The sequence below is a fragment of the Oncorhynchus masou genome, chromosome 5 (assembly GCF_036934945.1).
Source record: "Oncorhynchus masou masou isolate Uvic2021 chromosome 5, UVic_Omas_1.1, whole genome shotgun sequence".
In the NCBI taxonomy this organism is placed as follows: Eukaryota; Metazoa; Chordata; class Actinopteri; order Salmoniformes; family Salmonidae; genus Oncorhynchus; species Oncorhynchus masou.
Window position 1 is genome coordinate 39,379,147 of NC_088216.1, and position 17,153 is coordinate 39,396,299.

The following is a 17,153-nucleotide window of genomic DNA, read 5'->3' on the forward strand; positions in this document are numbered from 1 at the left end:
AGAAGATACTGGCGCAACATGCAACATCCACTAAATTCATTACAGCAATACGGGTTTAAACTTTTCTATTAAGGTTATTTGCCCTTGTTTAAAAACTTCTTAGGGCTGCAATCCCAAACGGGATGATATGACAACAGCCAGTGAAAGTGCAGTGCGCCAAATTCAAAACAACAGAAATCTCATAATTAAAATTCCTCAAACATACATGCATCTTATACCGTTTTAAAGGTAATCTTGTTGTTAATCCCACAACAGTGTCCGATTTCAAATAGGCTTTACAGCGAAAGCACCACAAATGATTATGTTAGGTCACCACCAAGCCACAGAAAAACAGCAATTTTTCCAGCCAAAGAGAGGAGTCACAAAAAGCACAAATAGAGATAAAATTCATCACTAACATTTGATGATCTTCATCAGATGACACTCATAGGACTTCATGTTACACAATACATGCAGATTTTGTTTGATAAAGTTCATATTTATATAAAAAAATCTGAGTTTACATTGCGCGTTACATTCACTAGTTCCAAAAACATCCAGTGATTTTTGCATAGCCACATCGATTCAACAGAAATACTCATCATAAATGTACAAAAGGAATTATAGATATACCTCTCCTTAATGCAACCGCTGTGTCAGATTTCTAAAAAACTTTACGGAAAAAGCAAACCATTCAATAATCTGAGACGGCGCTCAGAAAACAAATAAAATTTCCCGCCATGTTGGAGTCAACAGGAACCAGAAATCACGTCATAAATATTCCTTTACCTTTGATGATCTTCATCAGAATGCACTCCAAGGACTCCTAGTTCCACAATAAATGCTTGATTTGTTCGATTATGTCCATTATTTATGTCCAAGTAGCTACTTTTGTTAGTGCTCTAGGTACACATATCCAAATGCTCGTGCAGGTCCAGCCGAACGTTGGACAAAAACTTCAAAAAGTTATATTAAAAGTCGAAGAAACATTTCAAACTAAGAATAGAATCAATCTTTTGCGTGTTGTTATCATAAATCTTCAATAAAGTTCCAATCGGAGAATTCCTTTGTGTCTAGAGAAGCAATCGAACGCAGGTCGATATCATGTGGAATGCTGGTGAACAGGAAATGGCTCTCTGCCAGTAACCTGACTCATTCAGCTCTAATTCAGGCCCACAACACAGTAGAAGCCTCATTCAAGTTTCTAAAGACGGCTGACATCTAGTGGAAGCCCTAGGATGTGCAACTTCATCCATATCCCACTGTGAATTCAATAGGTTGAAAATCGGGTTGATTTTGGGTTGAAAATCGACCAACCTCAGATTTCTCACTTCTTGTTTGGATTTCTTATCAGGTTTTTGCCTGCCATATGAGTTCTGTTATACTCACAGACATTATTCAAACAGTTTTAGAAACTTCAGAGTGTTTCCTATCCAATACTCATAATACTATGCATATATTAGCAACTGAGACTGAGGAGCAGGCCATTTACTCTGGGCTCCTTTCATCCAAGCTACTCAATACTGCCCCTGCAGCCATAAGAAGTTAAATGTAATCTAATGCATCCAACAGAACATAGTTTACATAAACAGCAAGGAAGACGACTGAACAATTACTACACTAGGAACTGTTTCATAGACATGGGTTAAACCTAGTCCTCGACTAAGCAATGCCTCTTAATGCAGATTTCCATTGACAGGAACTTCTTAGTCTAAAAACAGCTGATATTTCACCCTACACTCTAATTTCTCCTCATGGACCTGTAGCAGCAAGCCCTTATGCTGACCTCTCCTGTGACTTTGTCCCTGTTCGAAACTGTTTTGAATAAAAAGAATGATCAATCATAATGTTAGCTTGTTACTGTGAAAGGCATGTCTTAAACTACGTTACAGCTTTGAGTAAACGTCTTTGTCTGGTCTGATAAGCAACTTGGCTACATGAAAAGGTAACTGGAGACCTTTTTCCAACTTGGAGGTCGGTGCTTTTCTACTTGTCTTATTCAGGCGATGTACATCCGTCACTGTTATCTTTGGCAGCTCTTGCAAGCACCATGTGTAAAGCAGTGCCATGGTTGGTAAGGGAATTGTTAGCTAGCTAAGTGACAAAAAAGGCACAGAACACAATCAAACTACAAAAATCACTAACTGAACGGATAAACACAATTTTATAAAAGAATGATAAAAGAAACGCTACAGACATATGATTATATTAATATACTGAGGTAATGATAAAACGAACGACTTCGAGGCTAGTATGGCTACAATCAGGCTGACAGGTTGGGATCCGGACAGGAACGTATGCCATTTTAGGCCCAGACACTTTTTCTCACATTGCCTTTTCCTCCTGACCTCTGACATTACCACAAAACAAAGCAACACTGTATTCATAATAGCATTATGAGAACATACACATAGTGTAACGGCGTTCTTTTGTTGTTGAAGGAGAGTCGGACCGAAATGCAGCGTGTAAGTTACTCATGTTTATTAAGTGAAGACAAAATGAATGAACTAACACGAATAACTAATAAATACAAAGAAAACAACAAAAAGAACGAAACATAATACAGCCTGACTGGTGAAACTAACACAGAGACAGGAACAATCACCCACGAAATGCAAAGCGAAAAACAGGCTACCTAAATACGGTTCCCAATCAGCGACAACGAGAAGCACCTGACTCTGATTGAGAACCGCCTCAGGCAGCCAACCTAATTAACACACACACACACCCCTAACCAGCTACAATCCCAACTACTAAAAACCCCAATATGAAAATACAATACAAAATAACCCCATGTCACACCCTGGTCTGACTAACTAATAAACTAAAACACACAATACTAAGACCAAGGCGTGACAGAACCCCCCTAAGGTGCGGACTCCCGAACGCACCTCAAAACCATAGGGAGGGTCCGGGTGGGCGTCTGTCCATGGTGGCGGTTCCGGCTCCGGACGTGGACCCCACTTCATAAATGTCAATGTTCCTCCCCATCGCGTCCATAGATAATCCACCCTAACCGCCGACCATGGCCGAATAGTCCTCACCCAGAACCCTACATAATAGAAGAGCAGCTCGTGACTGAGGGGCAGCTCGGGACTGAGGCGGCTCGGGACTGAGGGACAGCTCGGGACTGAGGGACAGCTCGGGACAGAGGGGCAGCTCAGGACTGAGGGGCAGCTCAGGACTGAGGGACAACTCAGGACTGAGGGGCAGCTCAGCACTGAGAGGCAGCCCATCACTGAGAAAAAGCCCAGTACTGAGATGAAGCCCAGCCAGGAAGTTGAATCCGGCAGATCCAGGCTGACTGGCGGATCCTGGCTGACTGGCGGATCCTGGTTGACTGGCGGATCCTGGCTGACTGGCGGATCCTGGCTGACTGGCGGATCCTGGCTGACTGGCGGATCCTGGCTGACTGGCGGATCCTGGCTGACTGGCGGATCCTGGCTGACTGGCGGATCCTGGTTTACTGGCGGATCCTGGCTGACTAGCAGATCTGGAAGAGTCTGGTTGACTGGCAGATCTGGAAGGGTTTGGTTGACTGGCAGATCTGGAAGAGTCTGGTTGACTGGCAGATCTGGAAGAGTCTGGTTGACTGGCAGATCTGGAAGAGTCTGGCTGACTGGAATGGTCTGGCTGACTGGCAGATCTGGAAGAGTCTGGCTGACTGGAATGGTCTGGCTGACTGGCAGATCTGGAAGAGTCTGGCTGACTGGCAGATCTGGCTGCTTCATGCTGACTGACGGCTCAGGCTGCTCCATGCAGATTGACAGCTCTGGTGGCTTCTTGCAGATTGGCAGCTCCATGCAGACTGGCAACTCCATGCAGACTGGCAGCTCAGGCTGCTCTATGCAAACTGACAGCTCTGGCTGCTCAATGTAGACTGACAGCTCAGGCTGCTCTATACAAACTGACAGCTCTGGCTGCTTAATGTAGACTGGCAGCTCAGGCTGCTCTATACAAACTGACAGCTCTGGCTGCTTAATGTAGACTGGCAGCTCAGGCTGCTCTATACAAACAGGAGGCTCCGGCAGCGCTGTAGAGGAGGAAGGCTCTAGAACCGCTGAACAGACGGGAGACTCCGACAGCGCAGGAGAGGGAGAAAGCGCTGGCTGCGCTGAACAGACAGGAGACTCCAGCAGCGCTGTAGAGGAGGAAGGCTCTAGAACCGCTGAACAGACGGGAGACTCCGACAGCGCAGGAGAGGGAGAAAGCGCTGGCTGCGCTGAACAGACAGGAGACTCCAGCAGCGCTGTAGAGGAGGAAGGCTCTAGAACCGCTGAACAGACGGGAGACTCCGACAGCGCAGGAGAGGGAGAAAGCGCTGGCTGCGCTGAACAGACAGGAGACTCCAGCAGCGCTGTAGAGGAGGAAGGCTCTAGAACTGCTGAATAAACGGGAGACTCCGACAGCGCAGGAGAGGGAGAAAGCGCTGAACAGGCGAGGCGCACTGAAGGCCTGATGCGTGGTTCTGGCACTGGTGGTATTTGGCCGAGGACACGCACAGGAAGCCTAGTGCTGGGAGCTGCTACTGGAGGGCTGGGGTGTGGAGGTGGTTCTGGATAAAGGACAGGCACAGGAAGCCTGGTGTGAGGAGCTACTACCGGAGGACTGGTGTGTGAAGGTGGCACAGGATGGACTGGACCGTGAAGGAGTACTGAAGAGCCTGAATGCAGGACTGGCACAGGACGTGCAAGGCTAGGCTGGTACTCAGGAGGCTTAGTGCGTGAGACTGGCACACTTTCCACCAGCCGACTAACACGCACCTCAGGACTAGTATGGAGTGCTGACCCAGGTGCCAACAAATCCCCGACACGCTCCGTCGGCCGAATATTATATCTAAAGCACCAAACTAGCAACTCCCTCATTAGACTCTCCTCCAATTTTCCCATTAACTCCTTCACAGTCTCTGCTTCGCTCACCTCCAACACTGGTTCTGACCTCCTCCTTGGCTCTTCACAATAAACAGGGAGAGTTGACTCAGGTCTGTCTCCTGACTCAGCCACTCCCCCTGATAGCCCCCCCCCCAAAAAAATTTCGGGCTGCTTTTCGGGCTTCCATCCACATCGCCGTGCTGCCTCCTCATATTTGCGCCTCTCCGCTTTAGCCGCTTCTAATTCTTCCTTGGGGAGGCGATAATCACCAGGCTGAGCCCAGGGTCCTTTTCCGTCCAGTTCCTCCTCCCATGTCCAATTCTCCAAATGGTGTAGCCTCTCCCACTGAAGCTGCTTCTGTTGTTTCTCGTGTAGCTCCCGTTTGCGCTGCTCCTGCCTGTTGACGCGCTGCTCCTGCCTGTTGACACGCTGCTCCTGTTTACTCTTCGCCTGCTGCGCTTTAGGGCGGCTACACTCTTCTGGTTTAGCCCAGGGTCCTCTTCCGTCCAGGATTTCCTCCCATGTCCAGAAATCCTTATAACGAGGCACCTCTTTGCGCGGCTCTTCTTTGCGCTGCTCCTGCCTGTTGACACGCTGCTCGGTCCGAGTTTGGTGGGTGATTCTGTAACGGCGTTCTTTTGTTGTTGAAGGAGAGTCGGACCGAAATGCAGCGTGTAAGTTACTCATGTTTATTAAGTGAAGACAAAACGAACGAACTAACACGAATAACTAATAAATACAAAGAAAACAACAAAAAGAACGAAACATAATACAGCCTGACTGGTGAAACTAACACAGAGACCGGAACAATCACCCACGAAATGCAAAGCGAAAAACAGGCTACCTAAATACGGTTCCCAATCAGCGACAACGAGAAGCACCTGACTCTGATTGAGAACCGCCTCAGGCAGCCAACCTAATTAACACACACACACACCCCTAACCAGCTACAATCCCAACTACTACAAAACCCCAATATGAAAATACAATACAAAATAACCCCATGTCACACCCTGGTCTGACTAACTAATAAACTAAAACACACAATACTAAGACCAAGGCGTGACACATAGGGCTTCATGGCTTTAAAATTCAAATGTTGTTCTCAGAAATTCCACAATTAACTTTTAACAAGGCACACCCTTTAATTGAAATGAATTCCAGGTGATTACCTCATGAAGCTGGTTGAGAGAATGCCAAGACTGTGCAAAGCTGTCATTAAGGCAAAGGGTGGCTACTTTGAAGAATCTCAAGTATAAAATATATTTAGATTTGTTTAACACTTTTTTGGTTACTACATGATTTCATATGTGTTATTTCATAGTTTTTATGTTGTTGTAGAATAATAGTAATGTCAAAAATAGTAAAAAAATTACGAAAAACCCTTGAATGAGTCGGTGTGTCCAAACGTTTGACCGCTACTGTACATTTTCATATTCATTGACAATAAGTTATTGTGGCAATGAGAAGCATTACGTTTGGCATTTTATTAAGTAATTATCTCAGATATGTAACTCATGTATCTCATGAACATACATGCACACACACACACACACACACACACACACACACACACACACACACACACACACACACACACACACACACACACACACACACATACACATTTGCATAGTTTCCATGTCCTCAGAGGACCTCTCTTTTGCAGACAGCACAGTTGGCCTATGGACTCTCTGCTAGTCAGTGACTGTCAGGCAACAAGGATAGTTTATGAACCTCCTGACCATGTTGTTCTTACTAACTAGGGATGATGTAACTGCCCTCCTCCAATAGAGTCCTTGTTTGCTGTTCAGTCCCTGTAATACATCTTTCATGCATGGTCTCCATTTTTATGGCCACATGATTGTGGCTAGAGACTTGTGATGGATATAAAACATCCAAAATAAAAGGTTTTTGTCTTGCTGAACTCATTGTGCTGGGTTAAATGTCCATATTTGCTCCAGAAAATGTTGTTTTTGTGTTGTTAGGACAACATGATATTTGGATTTTAAAAAACGCTGCTAATATATGGATACTATGCATAGATAGACACAGTATTGCTTTTTATTAAAGCATTTCTTAATTTCTTACTTCATTTTATGAAATAGATCATAAAGCCTATTACCAGTAAACATAGCAAATGTATAATGTAATTACTCAAAAAGGTAACTTCATGTACTGTATTAGGACAGCCTCAGAATCACATATAGACACGCTATAAAAAAGTAACATTTTACACAAATCATGGTGATAGAAACAAACCTTCACCAACAATGCACAATTATATACAGTATGTAGGCTAGCGTCAGTGAACAAGGCTATGTCTCAGCCATGCGGGTTACACAAGTACAATTGACAGTTTTGACTGCTGAATACTGCTGGCGGTATAAGATTAGACTGTCACTGGAACAGGCAGAGGGAACTGAAAGGGCTGGGGGCGTACATTAAGCTAGCTTGATTAGAACCAGATGAAGGTTACTGCACGGCAGGCATGAGTCTTAAGAGGTTTTCTGTAGCATATACTTGGTTGTTTTGATGGGAAATTCACATTTAGTCACAATGACAAGATATCTCCTTGGGAGGTGAGCATAGATTTGTGTATGTGATATGTATTGGATCATTGTCAGTCATTGACCAATCCCATCTTAAAGTCCCATTAAAATACATCTTTATACATAACAATAATAATAACTGGTATGAGTTTATGAAAAAGACAGTCCGTTAGTCTGACTGTCTGACTGATGAGTAAAATTACATTTGCTTGTTTATGACAGTGGGGGAATGTTTATGACAGCAGCAATTTGACAAGTTGGAATGAATTCAATCAGTGCTATGACATTGTCTCTGGGGAAAACAATTACAATTTGTTCCTTTGACAGTTTGTTCCTTCTCTGACAGTCCATTGAGAATTGTCATTACTTATCTGAACACAGTAGGGATCATCAGTGTGCACCGAATTAAAATAAGTCTAGCTAAAAACTGGCTTCAGTTGTTTATTTGACAGGGCATCACCCGTAGTTTATGTTTGGCAAATTGTAGAATTTCATCTTACTGGACATTTAAAGGATGATAAAACAGTAGTTGGAAGGCTCATGATGTTACCTTTAACATAGATTAAGCACTTTCATCATATTTTATTTTGGATTATGCAGCTGCACAAAACATAAACCACCAATGTCAAATTGTCCTTCTTTTCATTGTGCTATTCAAGCTGCAACAAACTACCTTTTTCACAAGCCACATTTCTATCAAAGTCTATTTTAACCAGTAACTTGTGCTACTGATTATTGTATTTTTCCATCATAAATCTTATTTTTCCATCTTAAACAAAGAGATCTTAATAGTTTATTTGATGTATTTCTAGGATGAAAAACATAAACAGAGAAAAAAGATGGGTCGCGAGATGAAGTCAGTCTAATTTGACCCTTGAGCGTGAACAGTCCACGTTCAAAAGGAATGGGGGGAAAACATTCAAAGAGCTACAGAGTCATAGCTAAATTCAACTGTAATTGATGGAAAAGTAAAACTGATAGACAAGAAGATTAGGTACAGTAAAAATGAACCAGACCATTTTTCTCATGCTGCTTTCTGAGAAGCACTTCAAGAAAACCGAATAAACTACAATAATGAACGATACAAAATCATGAAAACCCAAAGTTTTAATCAAGTTAAAACTTCTAAACATATTGCGTAATTGGCCGGTTTATTGACAATATCTCATCGAATGACAATCCATGACCTGGTATTAGGGGATTTCATGGCTGCTGTTGTGGTTCACCTTCAATTATGTGAGCCCAGAATCTAGTGGAATAACGGAATACCACACTAAACCACTGCCCTTCACTTGGGCCCAATTCTTCTTTATGTTCACAAAACGAGAAAAGACTAAGCAAACAATAACTATGTTAATGACATGTATAGATCCCAAAGCAAATACAGATGACTCAGTAAATGGATTACATGTTCCTCTGGACAAAGCAGATTTCCGCACCTCAGGGATTTCTCAGTTTGCTAGTGATGACTGCCGAACCCGGTTTATACCGAATCTCTGAAAAGCCACTGGAGCAACAGGGTTATCCTAGCCTGATCCATCAGGAGTTCAAGTACATACCAACTCAGGGGCTTCTATTCCCATGATAGCCATGCCAGACACTGCTTAATGGAAACTGTAGTTGCATGGGACTTTTTGTTGTCTCACCCAAGTGGATGGTGATGATAGCTGGGCGTGCTATGGCATGCCACAGAAACGCATACATTAGGACACACTATGTGAATGCAAAAGTGTCTAATTCAGGTTCAAGGCCACCCCTGCTTTCCAAAATGGATCGAGGTTTCACACGAAAGTCTCATTTGTCAGAGCATAAAGTTCTGTGTGAATTTTTCAACATTTCAAATTGAAACTTCTCACCAAAATGGCAAACTGTCTAAAGCTACTACTTTATGGTGACAACATACCACAAACACTTACACCATATCCTCCTCATATTCTCCACCTGTTAACTCCAGTCCCTATATTGCCTCGTCTGTCCTCTAATACTTCAATGTCGATACTCTCCCTCCCTCCCATCCCTCGCCAACCTAACACACTGTCCTTTGATGTCGGGACTGGACAGTAAATTCCTTGGGTCTTTTATGCTTGCTCCCCTTTTCAATTAGCAGGGTTAACAAGCTGCTGCAACCGGAGCTAATGAGACTGTACCATGTAGAGGGGTCACCAGCCAGAAAGAGGTGCGTTGGTTATCACAGGGGCCCCGGGAATGGCTATCATAGGGACTCCTAATGATGGGCCCCTGAATTGCCCCTCCACCCAGCCGGGGCTGTCCAGGCCCCGTGTGGCCCCGGTACCGCCTGTCCCGCTGGGGACAGATGGGTCGAGGGAAGAGGGGGTCCTCATTAGAGCAGGATGTGCCAGGATGCAGTAAAAACTCTGCTTTCCTTTTTCTATTTTTTTTCTGACAATGTTTCCCTAGTGCTCCAAGAGATCACTTGCAGATGTAATGGAGACGCCGCTGCTGCTGCTGCTGCTGCTGCTACTCTGTTGTTGCAACACTGCAGAGAGGAGCAGAGAGATGGATTGTTCATAGAACTCTGGTCAGGATGATAAAGGATCTGTTCAGGCTAGTCCCCATGGTCAGGCTAGTCCTCTGAGATAGATGTTTTAAGATGTTTTAAGATGTGTTCATTTTAAATAGAGATATTTGATGACATATGATAACATTGTGAAGGTTAAATGATGCAGATTACCTTGTTCTTCTAAATAAACTTATCCTGAATCATGTAGAAGGCTAGCCCACAAGGAAAGCGTCTCTCTAGTTTTCATGCCAGATAGTTGTTATCCATTTCTGTCCCAGAGAACAGTCTGGTCTCTGACTAGACGTAACATAGTAAATATAAATCCATGAAAGTCAGATTATACATAATATGTAATGTTTGGAATCGTTACATAAGACAGAAGGTTACTTTATGCCAGTGGCGACCCGTCATTCACAATGTTTGAAGCAACACATTTTTTGCAAAAATGTTTATGTTCTTTTGGAATTAATACGTGTCACATATCAGTTTACAAACAAAGTAAATATCGTCTTTCTAGAGCTACGACCTGAGGACATCATCATGATTCAACTTTTTTTCTTTGAGTTCGCAGTTGTCTTGAAAGCCAGATAAATTCAGAGAATGACAGATTTTGATGACACAGTTTTGTCAAAATTTGTCTACAAAGGACCGCCGCACCACCTTCCTGTTCAAGTGAGCACAGCACAACAAGGTGAGTCCAAAAATGTCTTGTATGCTGCTGCATAAATTATGTAGTATGCCAGGGAGATATGTATGCTGTAGCGAAGTATGTAATACTGAGTGTATGTTGTGTAGTAAGCTGTTAGTAACCCATGTGCCTCACCTGTCACGCCTGCTCCTCCTGAGAGCAGGAGCAGGCGTGACAGGTGAGGCACATGGGTTACTAACAGCTTACTACACAACATACACTCAGTATTACATACTTCGCTACAGCATACATATCTCCCTGGCATACTACATAATTTATGCACCTCTATGGTGCTCAAGGGCTCCAGACTGCCTTCATACGCACACCTGTCACCATCGTCATGCTCACCTGCGCATCATCTCCGGTCAACATCTCATGCAGCAGCGCATTATTGGACTCACCTGAACTTCATTACCTTGTTGATTGCCCCTCCTATATCTGTCTGTTTCTTTGGTTCAATCCCTGTGTCAGCATTGATGTTGCTGTGTGTTCCTGTCCAGATGCTGTCCTGTCCTGTTCCATGTCCGTGGTTAATTAAATGTTCATTCCCTGTACCCGCTCCTCGTCTCCAGCGTAATTCCTTACATCACCCTAATAATTTGGTCTATTTTCACCTCTTAATTGTGCCTATTGTTCTGACTTGGTGGTGCACATGTAGCCTATAACCTGTTTTTGAGAAATGTAATCATTGACTATTGTAAGAGTTTTCATTGCCTGCTTATATGCCCCCTTTATTTATCCTATGGTTCTGACTCAGTGTATAGGGAGAACACTGTAAGTCAGACCCATGTTCTGAATTCTGTTGCTGTACTTCTAAAAAGTCCAGAACAAATAGTTATATTGACTACGTCCATCCTAGCTCAGTCATTATTATCTTAATTGAAATTAGGGTTTGCCTTTTATTAGCATCCCCTTATGCCATAGTTTGTACATCTCAATTTTCAGTAGAACCACGGGACGGTTGAGCAAACGTAAGCTAGTGCGATTAGCATGAGGTTGTAAATAACAAGAACATTTCCAAGGACATAGACATATCTGATATTGGCAGTAAGCTTAAATTCTTGTTAATATAACTGCACTGTCCAATTTACAGTAGCTATTACAGTGAAAGAATACCATGCTATTGTTTGAGGAGAGTTCAAAATTGTTGCACCATTGTCCGGGAGAGAAGCTGCCCGGAACTTACTCCAGCTTTGACAAGACTCCCACAGACTAGGAGGTAGATTTCCACATGTTGGCTGCTGAGAGTGCCTGGAACCCAGAAGCGCAGTTCAAAATGTTCCTGCTCTGAGTATCGGAATAAGTAAAGGACGATGTTGCACCTCGGGAACTACAGATGGATCTCGACTTGCTCATCACCTTGACCATTCGGATCGATGAGCAACTACGGGAATGAAGGAAGGAGTAGGCTCACCAGTAGGAGCAAGTATTCTGGTGGGCCATATAGAGAACTTCTCCTCTCCCCTTTCTCACACCCCTTTTCATGCCATTTTGCTGTGGGGAAATCTCTCTGGTTACTCCTCGACTCTGTGGCCGATGAGAGCTTTTAAGACGCTACCCTGGCGTCCGAGCTAGGCATCCCCACTCAGCCCTTCTCCATTCGCATGGATTTCAGTATGCTGGACGGCCGCTCTATAGGCCGGGTCACCCACAACACCACCCCCATCAAGGTATGGGTGTTAGGGAACCACAGCAAGACAATAAAATTCCAGCTCATTAAGTCTCCTCAGGTTCCCGTGGTATTAGGATTTTCTTGGAAGTGCGGAGATATTCCAGGTTCTTGTGGTCGGTCCACACAATGAACTGATATTCCGCCCCCTCCAGCCAGTGCCTCCACTCCAACGCCGGTTGGGGCGGCAGGGTAGCCTAGTGGTTAGAGCATTGGACTAGTAACCGGAAGGTTGCAAGTTCAAACCCGCGAGCTGACAAGGTACAAATCTGTCGTTCTGCCCCTGAACAGGCAGTTAATAACCCACTGTTCCCAGGCCGTCATTGAAAATAAGAAAGTGTTCTTAACTGACTTGCCTGGTTAAATAAAGGTAAAAAAAAAAAAAAAAAAAAAAAAAAAAACATCATCACTGCAGGGAGTTTACAGATGGATCCCGGGAAGGTGAGAGCGGTGGTGGATTGGCCCCAGATATTGTCCAGTGTGAAGCTGCAACGTTTCCTGGGTGACATCTGTGCGCCTTCTTCTCCCATCGTCTCAACGCCACAGAGAGGTACTAAGATGTGGGGAATCGCGAGCTTCTCATGGAGACGGCGTTGGAGTGGAGGTACTGGCTGGAGGGGGCGGAATATCAGTTCATTGTGTGGACCGACCACAAGAACCTGGAATATCTCTGCACTTCCAAGCGTCACAATTCCAGGCAAACTAGATGGGCCCTGCTTTTCAGCAGGATCAAATTCTCCCTCTCATCCCGACCGGGATCTAAGAATGTCAAGCCGGATGCACTGTTGCGCCGCTTTAGCCCCACGGCTACAACACCGTAACCCGAGACCATTCTCCCCACCTCATGACTGGCGACGGCACTCAGCTGGGGGAATATAGGGAAGCAGGTTCGTGAGGTGCAGTGTTCCCAGCTGAACCCCACTGGGGGCCAAGATAACAGGATGTTTGTTCCTGACGCGCTCCTCTCCTCAGTCCTGCAGTGGCCCCACACCTCCAGTATTGCTTGCCACTGGCCTTTGTGCGACAACGCTTTTGGAGGCCTGATTCCAGACGTCTCCGTGTTCGTGCACATGCACGGTCTGTGCACAGAACAAGACTCCTTCAACCTCTGCCGGTCCCTCATGGTCCCAGGTCTCACATAGCCCTAGACTTTGTCATGGGTCTCCCCTCATCTGATGGTAACGACACCATACTGACAGTAGTGGATCGGTTTTCCAAAGCCGCTCACTTCATTCCTCTCTCCAAGCTACCCTCAGCCAAAGAGATGGCCCAGCACGTCTTCTGGATCCATGGACTCCCATTAGACATGGTCTCCGACCAGGGTCCTCAATTCTCGTCCCGGTTTTGGAAGGCGTTCTGCACGCAAATTGGGTTGTCAGCCAGCCTGTCCTCTGGGGCTCCACCCCCAGTCCAACAGCCAGGTGGAGTGAGCCAAAGAAGACTTGGAAACAACTCTTCGCTGCCTGGTCTCTGCCAACCCCACCACCTGGAGCCAGCAACTAGTATGGGTTAAATACGCACACAACACCCTTCCTTGCTCTGCCACAGGTCTCTTGCCCTTTGAGTGTTCCCTGGGTTATTAGCCCTCGCTCTTCCCTGTGCAAGAGGAAGAGGTGGGCATACCTTCGGCACAGATGTTTGTCTGCCTCATACCTGGAAGAAAGCCCGGTCGGCCTTTCAAGACCACTGTGATGTAATATATGTACAACACTGACAAGTTTATTCATTAAATTACGAATGAGCACTACAAATTCCAAGCATCGCCAATACGAGCAAAGAATTTCAAATTGCTTTCATATCACACTTTTCCCTATAGGCTGTCTCATCATGGTCGGTGATCAGGCCTACCACCGTCGCGTCGTCGACAAACTTAATGATGGTGTTGGAGGCGTGCACAGCCACGTAGTCGTGGGTGAACAGGGAGTACAGGAGGACAATGCAAAGATTGTCAATAACTTACAACACTTGAGACAAATGCATGCAGTACTTACCTCTATAGGGTATGTGGGATGCTATTGTAAAGTGGCTGTTCCACTGGATGTCAGAAGGTGAATTCACCAATTTGTAAGTCGCTCTGGATAAGAGCGTCTGCTAAATGACTTAAATGTAAATGTAAATGTAGAGTCCCACCTGGCCAACTTCCAGTGAGATTGAAGAGCGCCAAATTCAAATACAGAAATACTCATTATAAAATTCAGAAAAGATACAACTATTTAACATAGGTTTAAAGATTAACTTCTTGTGAATCTAACCATGATGTCAGATTTAAAAAATGCTTTACGGCGAAAAGATTACATTACAATTATTTGAGAACATAGCCCAGTAGACAAATCATTACAAACAGTAACCAGCCAAGTAGAAGAGTTACACAAGTCAGAAATAGAGATACAATTAATCACTTACCTTTCATGATCTTCATAGAATTACACTCAGAAGACATTAATTTATTCAGTAACTGTTCCTTCTGTTCGATAAAGTCTCTCTTTATATCCGAAAACCTCAGTTTTGTTCGCTCGTTTTCTTCAGTAATCCACAGGCTCAAACGCAGTCACAACAGGCAGACTAAAAATCCTAATTGTATCCATAAAGTTCATAGAAACATGTCAAACGATGTTTATATTCAATCCTCAGGTTGTTTTTAGCCTAAATAATCGATAATATTTCAACCGGACAATAACGTCGTCAATTTAAAAGGTAAACAAGAAAGGCATTCTCTCGGTCGCACGCATGAAAAAGCTCTGTGACACTGCAGGGTCCACTCATTCAGACTGCTCTTGCTCTCTCATTTTTCAGAATACAAGCCTGAAACAATTTCTAGACACTGTTGACATCTAGTGGAAGGCATAGGAACTGAAATTTGAGTCCTAATTCAATGGATACTGTAATGGCATTGAATAGAAAACTATAACAAAAAACTTCCTGAATGGTTTTTTCTCAGGTTCTCGCCTGCCAATTCAGTTCTGTTATACTCACAGACATTATTAACCTCTTGATACTCCCCATCCCGGATCCGGGATCGTGAATACAGCCTCAGGCTCATTAGCATAACGCAACGTTAACGATTTCTGAAAATCGCAAATAAAATGAAAATAATGCGCCTGCTCTCAAGCTTAGCCTTTTCTTAACCACACTGTCATCTCAGATTTTCAAAATATGCTTTTGAACCATAGCAATTCACTAATTTGTGTAAGAGTATTTAGCACGCATTTAGCATTTAGCACGCAACATTTACACAAAAACCAGATAACCAAATAAATAAAATCATTTACCTTTGAAGAGCTTCGGATGTTTTCAATGAGGAGACTCTCAGTTACATAGCAAATGTTCAGTTTTTCCTGAAAGAATCTTTGTGTAGGAGAAATCGCTCTGTTTTGTACATCACATTTGGCTACCGAAATGAACCGAAAATTCAGTCACCAACAACGTCAAACTTTTTCTGAATTAACTCCATAATATCGACCGAAACATGGCAAACTTTGTTTGGAATCAATCCTCAAGGTGTTTTTTCACATATCTCTTCATTGATATGCAGTTCGTGGAAGCCTGCTTCCCCCTCAGAATCGCATGGAAAAATACCAGCAGCTGTAAAAGACGCACCAATTTCGACGGAGGACACCGGGCGGACACCTGGAAAATGTAGTCTCTTATGGTCAATCTTCCAATGATCTGCCTACAAATACGTCACAATGCTGCAGACACCTTGGGGAAACGACAGAAAGGGCAGGCTCATTCCTCTCGCATTCACAGCCATATAAGGAGACAATGGAAAACGGAGCCTCAAAAATCCTGCTGGTTTCCTGGATGCCGTTTCATCTTGGTTTTGCCTGTAGCTCCCGTTCTAGGGCACGCACAGAGAATATCTTTGCAGTTCTGGAAACGTCAGAGTGTTTTCTTTCCAAAGCTATCAATTATAAGCATAGTCGAGCATCTTTTTGTGAGAAAATATTGCGCTTAAAACGGGCACGTCTTTTTATCCAAAAATGAAATAGCGCCCCCAGAGTTTCAAGAGGTTTTGCAAAGTGGTTTATATCCAATTCTACTAATTATATGCATATCCTCTCTTCTGGGCCTGAGTAGAAGGCAGTTTAATTTGGGCACGCTTTTCATCCAAAATTCCAAATGTTGCCCCCTACCCTAGAGAAGTTAAGCCATACAAGCTGTGTATGTATGTTTATGTATGTGTATAGGTATGTATATTGATATATATATATATGTGTGTGTTCAATATGTATGTATGTATGTATGTATGTATGTATGTATGTATGTATGTATGCATGTATGTGTATTTACAGTGCTTTCATAAAGTATTCAAACCCATTGTCTTTTTTAACATTTTGTTACGTTACATCTTTATTCTAAAATGGATGAAATAAAATATGTTCCTCGACACACAATACCCCATCATGACGAATCAAAAACAGGTTTTTTGAAATGTTTTGTAAATGTATAAAAATGTAAATACAGAAATACCTTATTTACCTAACTATTCAGATCCTTTGTTATGAGACTCGAAATTGAGCTCAGGTGTGTCCTGTTTCCATTGATCATCTTTGATATGTTTATATTACTTGATTTGAGCCCACCTCTGGTAAATTTAATTGATTGAACATTATTTGGAAAGGCACACACCTGTCTACAGAAGGTCCCACAGTTGCATGTCAGAGCAAAATAGGATTGTGCAGAAGCACAGATCTGGGGGAGGGTACCAAAAAAATGTATGAAGCATTGAAGGTCCCCAAAAACACAGTGGCCTCCATCATTCTTAAATGGAAGAAGTTTGGAACCAAAAAGACTCTTCCAAGAGCTGGCCGCTCGGCCAAACTGAGCAAACAGGGAAAAGGGCCTTCATCAGGGAGGTGACCAAGAACTCAAT